The sequence below is a fragment of the Lemur catta genome, chromosome 5 (assembly GCF_020740605.2).
Source record: "Lemur catta isolate mLemCat1 chromosome 5, mLemCat1.pri, whole genome shotgun sequence".
In the NCBI taxonomy this organism is placed as follows: domain Eukaryota; kingdom Metazoa; phylum Chordata; class Mammalia; order Primates; family Lemuridae; genus Lemur; species Lemur catta.
In genome coordinates this window covers 75,796,542-75,804,650 of record NC_059132.1, presented here as the reverse complement: position 1 = coordinate 75,804,650, position 8,109 = coordinate 75,796,542, and the positions used below count along the sequence as shown (strand labels likewise).

The window sequence follows — 8,109 nt, the reverse complement described above, 5'->3', positions numbered from 1 at the left end:
GAGTGCTAGGACTAGAAGGACAGGATAGCCAGGTGGAAAGGTGAATTATTGGCTCTAGTTTGAGGTCTCTTCTATTCAGAAAAACAAATCTTCACACAAGCCAATGTTCCCTTACATGATCACTGTAATTCTTTCCTTCATGTCACCATCAAACTTTTCAATCAGGAGGTATAGACTCCTCTGCTTCCATTTCTTGACCACCATTCCCTCTTCTTCCTGCAGCCTAAAGAAACAGCACCCTCGGGGTCACTCACTACTAGATCCTGTGTTCACATCTAGTCCTCATTTCTTTTTCTTTTTTTCTCTCCTTAATAGCAACCAATGATCATCAATGTCTCCTTGAAGTTGTTTCTTCTCTTGGCTTCCGCATCAAAATCATTCTCTGGTTTTGCTGCTACCTCTCTGATATTTCATCTCTACACACACACACATACACACACAAACACACACACACATTTAGTTGATATGGTGAATTGGGCTAACAGAGAAATAGCCACTTTTTCATTTCTAATATTGATAAATTGATATTGATAAATATCAATAAATATTGACAAATTGATAAATTTGATATATATATAGAATATAAAAGTTACTTCACATCAGTATGCATCAGGAGATACACATTCAAATCACAATGAAATGCTATTATACACCCACCTGAATGACTAAAATTAAAAGGGCAATGAGGCAAAGTGCTGACAAGGATATGAGTAACTAGTATACTCATACTTCACTGGTGAGAGTGTACGTTAGTACAACTATTTGGAAAACTAGCAATATCTACTGTAGCTAAAACATGTCCACCCTGGGACCTAACAACGCCACTAGATACACAGCCTAGAGAAATGAGCTTGCCCGCAAAAGACATGTACAAGAATGTATATAACAGCTTAATTCAAAATAGCCCCAAACTGGAAAGAACCCAAATGTCCATCAGTAGTGGAACAAGGCTGGGTGCGGTGGCTCACGCCTGTAATCCCAGCACTTTGGGAGGCTGAAGCGAGAGGATCGCATGAAGCCAGGAGTTCAAGACCAGCTTGGCAACATAGCAGACCCTGTCTCTACAAAGTTTTAAAAAAAATGGGATATTCTTATACTAGAAAAACACGCAGCAATTAAAAAAAAAACTTCACTACACACAACATGAAAGAATCTCACATAAATGTGAGGTAAGTGAAAGAAGCCCAACACTGAGAGTACATAGTGTATGATTCTTATCATACGACTTTCAAGAACAGACAAGACTCACCCGTGGCGATAGAAGCCATTGAAGTCATTTTGGAAAAGAGATAGGGGCTCGTGGTGAGGAGCCAGCAAGGGATGAAAATTGATGGGCCCAGAAGCAGATTTTAAAAGCAGTTTATCTGCAAAACATTTTTCACACTGCCTGATAAGCATCTTGATACACCATGGCTACAGCAGCAGTAAAATGGGTGATATCAAAGAGAACTATCTGGAATCATTTATTTCCAATCCAAAATGGAGATTTACATTGTATTTGTCATAAACCTATGCATTCCTCTCTACCAGAGGACAGGGATTGCACAGTAGAGCTTGCTTGGACATCTGGTGGCAGGATGGTATTAATAGTATGCTACCACCCATCCGTGGACGTTGCATGTGAACACACAAAACCTATCCCTCGACTAGATCCTGGGCATAATAATGAAGAAACACATCATTACGTGCTGAAAACCAGATTAGAAGAAAAAAAATGAAAACTTTGAGCCAGGACTCATGATAGAACAACTTAGCAAAATGTTCTTTACTACTAATCACCAATGGTATCCTCCTAGACAATATCACAGAAGTCATAAGAAGTCAAAAGACAGATGATATTGAGGTTCCCAGGGGAATCAAAGAAAAATGTGCCTCATTTTGCATTTGAAAAAATGCAATCCGCTGTATTCACTATGTTATATAGTACAATAATGATAAAATGTCTTCATTAAAAAAGTCATTTTGTCTGAGGTAACAGTTGATATTTACAAGGAAGGAGCATTAGGGAGCATAGGGAGCTTCTGGGATGTTGGAAATATTTTATATCTTGATCTGGAAGGTCAGATAAATATCTATCTGTGTGTGCATGTGTGTGTGTTGTACAAAAATTCAAGTGAGTTATAAACTTGAAATCTGCACTCCTCATTGTGTATGTGCTATGTCTCAAAATTTTTTTTAAAAAAACCTCTTTGAGATAGGAATCTGTCTCACCCTAGTTAATACAGAAGGAAAGTGCAATTCTATTCTAGATTTGGATAAATGGGAAGGAAAAAATGGAAATATTTCCTGGAAGAAAATATAGTGGACCCAGGAGCTGCAAAAAGTTTATTTTTAACTTCATTCGTGTAACTTGACTCTGGCAGACTTCCACACAAGCACAGCTCCAGAATTTGCAGAGAATTCTTGTAATCTACCCACAGCCTCGAGAAGTGAGCTCTCTCCCAAAAGCAAGCTCAAATAGTGGGTACAAATAATGAAGTTTCAGTGGTGAAGCTCCAGCTCAGTGACAGTAAACTTAGTTCCAAAGGAAAATGAGCCTTTGCAGGGAGAGATTGTAGGGAAAGAAAGGAAATGGTCAGCCTCCAACAGTGTTTAATTGTGGTGGGGGTACGTGGTGGCTGAGGAGGAAGTCTCCCAGGCATCCTCCATCCTTTGTAATAGCTGAGCTCCCCTCCCCCGCTGCCAGAGCCAAGGCCATGGCCAGAAGCATCAGCAGGCATTCCTAGGGAGGCAGGTGGAAGAGCCCCTCGTACTGCAGTCATAGATACATTTGAACTATACAAATAAGGAAAACAAATGGCAAGAAAATAAAAGTAAATGGGTTGAATTCTGTGAGTTAGTTGAAAAGACTGAGTGTTCTCTGCAATAGGCACGTCAGCAGGGATGCCAAGATATGATCATGGAGTTTGTACCACTGTGGATGAAGGTCTCAAGAGAGGAAAGAAGGAGATTCAGTCTAGAGACAAGACAGGGATCTTCCCTGGCCACCATTGGCTGGGGCCCTCAAAACATCCTGGCAGGATGGGGTTGGGAGTTACCATCACCATCATCATCCCCACCATCACCATCATCATCATCATCATCATCACTGGCTAACTGTGCTAAATGTTTAACATACATTTCTCATTTCTCATCTGCAATAGTCCTATACACATGAAGCAGTACTATTATTATTCCTATTTTACATATGAGAACACTGAGGCTTGGAGAAGTAAAGTAGCTTGCTCAAGGCCAACACAGCTAGTTAATACTGAAATAGCCTCCTACCTACACGTGTCTGATCTGTTGTTGCAATCCACTTGCAGGAGTTGGTCCAGCCCAGTGGAGGTGTGGACATTGGGACTGTGGCCAAGTCAGGATCCTGAGACTGAGGCCAAGGGTGAGAGGGCAAGTTCAGGTCTTGTACTTTAGGTGTCTACAGTCCTGGCTATTCAAGGTCAGTGACCAGGCTGGACTAGAACTGCTCATTGCTGCATCCTGGGCTTTGATAAAAGAATAGAAACAGTGGAAGTTTGGCATCATAAGGCTGGATTTCAAATTGACTGCCTCTGCGGTGAGTACCAAAGGGAAGACCCAGGTCAAGGGTGCTAGGGGTTTGAGGACAGAAGGTATGGAGAGTGAGCATGTGAGCCTATTATGAGGGGTGCATTCCAACAGATGCTACCTCAAGTTAGCTGATTACCCTTAAAACACCAAACAAGCCTGAGGAGATGTTTTTGCACGTATGTTAAAAGGAAGAGATGGCTCAGAATCAAATACTGCAGGTACAGAAGAAAATGCATTGTTATTTGAGGGAAAGTCTGGGGAGGGCACAGAGGACAAGCGCTTCATCAAAGGAGGTGGACAGTTGTGCATTCCCAGCCTCCCAGATCACTGCCTTTAGCCTGGGAAGCGTTAGAGCCCCCGCCTTGTGGCTTTCTGGAGCATTCCTCAAACCCACCCTCCAAGCTCTGGACATGCCAGTGTGGAACTCAGCCCAGTCAATTTACATGAAGAAAACCAAAATACGGATTTAGGGTGGTTACCAAGTCAACCAAACCTGTTTTCTTTGCCTGCTGTCAATCACTTGGCTCCTGGATAAATCCAAAACAGAACGACCTTTGTCCTCCACGTTGGGAATGGCAAGCAGATTCCAATACAAAAGTCTGTTTTTTAAACAGACTTGATTGTTTAGGTCAGTTTTTGAGTTCGCAGCAAAATTGACAGGAAGGTATAGAGATTTTCCATATACTCTATACCCACCCACCCCTGTCCCCAGCCTACCCTGTTACCAACATCCCCACCAGAGTGGTACATTCCATGCAGTTGATGAACCTACACTGATACATCATTATCAGCACGAGTCCATAGTTTACATGAGAGTTCACTCTTGGTGTTGAGCATTCTATAGGTTTGGACAAATTTATAACATGCATCCACCACTATCATGTCATAGAGGGTAGTTTCCCATCCTCACAATCCTCTCTGATCTGTTTATCCACCCCTCCCGCCCACCCCTCAACCCCTGGCGACCACTGATCTTTTTATTGTCTCTATAGATATGCCTTTTCCAGAATGTCATATAGGTGGAATCATACAGTATGTAGCCTTTTCAGATTGGCTGCTTTCACTTAGTAACATGCATTTATGGTTCCTCCATATCTTTTCATGGCTTGAAAGCTCATTTGTTTTTGCAGCTGAATAACATGTTGTCATATGGATAAGCCACGATTTGTTTATCCACTGGGCTACTGAAGAACATCTTGTTTGCTTCCAAGTCTGGGCGGCTGTGAATAAAGCTGCTATAAACATCTATGTGCAGGTTTTTGTGTGGACATAAGTTTTCAACCCCTTTGGGTAAATATCAAGAAGCGCAATTGCTGGAAGAAACCAGAGAGAACCCTCCCTTCACCCCACACAGCCAAGAGTGAGCACTTCCAGGAATGTACCAGTCATTACATTCCATTGTTGGAGAGGGAAAAAAAGTGCTGTCTTGAGAAATGTGCCTGCTAGTCAGCAAAATGATGACACCACAGCAGCCATGGTCGGACCCTGAAACCCTGGCTACCTAATCCACCAGTGTCAAATACAGCAATTGTCACTCTTCTGTGCAACTATGTATGCACTCATATACGAAGTCTTAACACACACGCATGTCAGACTTTCAGAGTCAGACTTTATAAGATAAGATAAAACACAAACACTCTTTCTAAATCTTTTTTCAATGACCTAGATGATTGAGGTACTTGAGAGAATCATTACAGTAGAATTAAATAGTGTTTTGGGTGCTATCAAATAAAAGTCTTTGATCCTCTGTGTTGTAGCTAGAAAGATTTGGGTAGGCTTTCCATAAAAGGTGTCGTATGCACTCAATACGCTCAATGAGAAACAACAAGTCAACTCCTTGCTATTTTCTGGTTCTCCAACATTAATGTACAGACATACCAGGATGATGAGTGTAGAGGATTGAGTCTGACCCTAATATCTGGGGTAACAATTTCTGAGCCAGGGAGATGAGAGCATGACAAGAAACCCAGAATTTCCATGCAGGTGCCTTCATGTAATGTTCCAAGCCCATCTTAGGGAAAGAGCAAACCAGATACATCTCTGCCTTGAGAGACGAGGAAGTGGGAATCTCTGGCTCAAGCTAAAAAGGTGGCAGGGTAGAAGCTACTATAGTTTGAATGTCCCCTTCAAAACTCATGTTGCAAGTTAATCGTCAATGTAACGGTATTGGGAGGTGATTAGGTTATGAAGGCTTTGCCCTCATGAGTGGATTGATACTGGAATCGTGAGAGTGGATTAGTTATCTCGGGAGTGGGCTCCTGATAAAAAGATAAGTTTGGACCCCATCTTTTCTCTGCCTCGTGCACTGGTTTGCCCATGTGCCCTTCTGCCAAGAGATGATGCAGTGAGAAGGTCCTCACCGGATGCCAGTGCCATATACTCTTGGACTTCCCAGCTTCCAGAATCGTTGAGCCAAATAAACTTCTTTTCTTTATAAATTACTTAATCTGTGGTATTCTCTTATAGCAGCAGCAAAAAGACTAAGACAGAAGCCATGGGAAGGAACTGGCAGTGTGGGAGGACAGCTTAGATACACTGCCACCATTGTGAGGAATGCCTGCCTCACTTGCTTCCATCATTACTGTAAATTCTGGTTATGGGAAACAGAAAGAAACATGCTACAATTTTGGAAGTGATTAAAGGAGTAGAGAATCTGCACTCAAAAAGAACAAAATCAGTATTTCTACTGTTTATATGCCCCATATTACATTCAAACCCTGAACATGAGTTACATGATCAAATGACATACATCATAATAAATAGCTTTAGCCTCTAGAGTTTTGATTTTTAAAACAGATTCTCAGTCTATAGTGAGTGCCTTTGGAGAGATGATAAATTCAAAAGCAAAAGATTGTGGAATAAATACTCACATAATAGTCGATATTTTCAGTATTTGTTTTTCTCATCATAAAACCAATACACAAGAGAGTGGATGATAAGAAAAATTCAAACCCACACCAGCAGATCTTTAGCTTTCTCAGCGCCAGCTCCTCCCTGGCCAACCTGGCTGTGCCCTACAGAACTGCGCCAGCGTCCCCACCTCTGTAGAGTGGGCTGTGCAGACCCCAGGGCCCCAAACTGAGGGGTCTGGTGGCCCGTGTGGGCGCAGCTTCAGAGCTTCTCATCTCCAGCCTCGAGGCTGAGTCAGAGTCCTGCACGGGCCTGCCTCTCACCACAGCAAGATGGGCCCCAGATTGTGCGGATGACTGTGGCTTCTCTGAACTCCATAAAGAAAGACCTCATTGTAAAAGGGATTTTGATCCTCAATTCAAATCGGCCAACTCCCTCCTCTTTCCTCACTCCCTTGCATTCTTCTGTCTCTCCCTCATTCATGTTTTAAATCGTGCTAACCCGCTACATTGCATGAAAGGGCTCTCTCATTCTCCAAACCCTCCTTGATATTCCTCCAAACAGGAGGTTACCTTGGACAGCACGGTGAAGTGGTTAGAACACAGATAGGGGAGTCAGAAATAGCAGAATTTAAATCTGAACTTTGCTATGGAAACTTAAGCGAGTCCCTTGACCTCTCTGAGCCTTTGTTTCCTTACCGTTAACTCAGGCCTAATCACTGTGAACTAACGTGTGTTCAGAGCTTAGCACCGTGTCCGGCACATAATGCGCGTCCGCGAATGGCAGTTATTAACGCAAAACAGAAAACAACGAATGGTCCCTTAGATCCCTGAACCGTTCAGCTTCCAGCTTAGGCGGTGTTTCTGGGCACATTAGAGTCAATCACCTGGAGAGCTCTGACTGGTCCTGCCGCCCAGGCCTCCCCCTGCCCCGTTAACTTCCAATCTGTGGGATGGGACTCAGGCATCCGGCTGTTCCAAAGCTCCCAGGGTGACTCCAGCGAGTGGGCAAAGGAAAGCGGCTAAAGGATAAACCCACCCAGAGCACCTTTTCTGTTTGCTGCAGGACAGATACTCAGAGCAAAGTTTCCCTCCCCGCTCGACCTCCAGAAACGCCCCCGGAGGCTAATTACAGAGGCCATCAGGAGACACCAAGTACAGCCCCGCGCCAAGATGCCCCGACACCCAGCGCTGGGAGCGGAGCAGCGTTTCCAGCGGTTCTGCCGCTGTCTCCGGCCGAGCGGGAGCGCTCAGTGTCCCCTCGCCCCGGCCCCGGCTGCTCTTCCGTTAAAGCCACAGCTGTTCGTTTCTAGCAATGCGCAGGCCCTGCTCCCCCTCACCTCGGGACACCTCACTGTGCCGATGTCTCTATTTTCAGACCATGGTTCCGCATTCACAAATAACCTCTGGGAAATACTGAGAGGTCCCAGCGCTATTTACCTTCCCTCTCAGGAAACAGGCAAGGAGTTCAACAGACCCCATATCCGCTGGTCCCCAAAGGCTAATTATACGGATGACACATATTAAAAACAAAAAAGAAAGGAGGAAAAAAAAAAAAAAGCAACAACAGAGTGCGCTCAGATCAACAGGGAGCCCAAGGGTGGGATTTTCCGAATGCTGGGAATTTTGCTCCAGCCCCTGAATCCACAGGGAGCTTCTGGATGTGGAATTTGAGTGATGCTTCCTCAAGTGCCTGTGGCAGAGAATAGGGTGG

General features: G+C 43.9%; 1 pseudogene; it reads left to right on the top strand.

Moving 5' to 3' along the window:
• Positions 1-1,409: 1,409 nt before the first annotated feature.
• Positions 1,410-7,708, top strand: LOC123638808 (annotated as a pseudogene).
• The last annotated feature ends 401 nt before the right edge of the window (positions 7,709-8,109 follow it).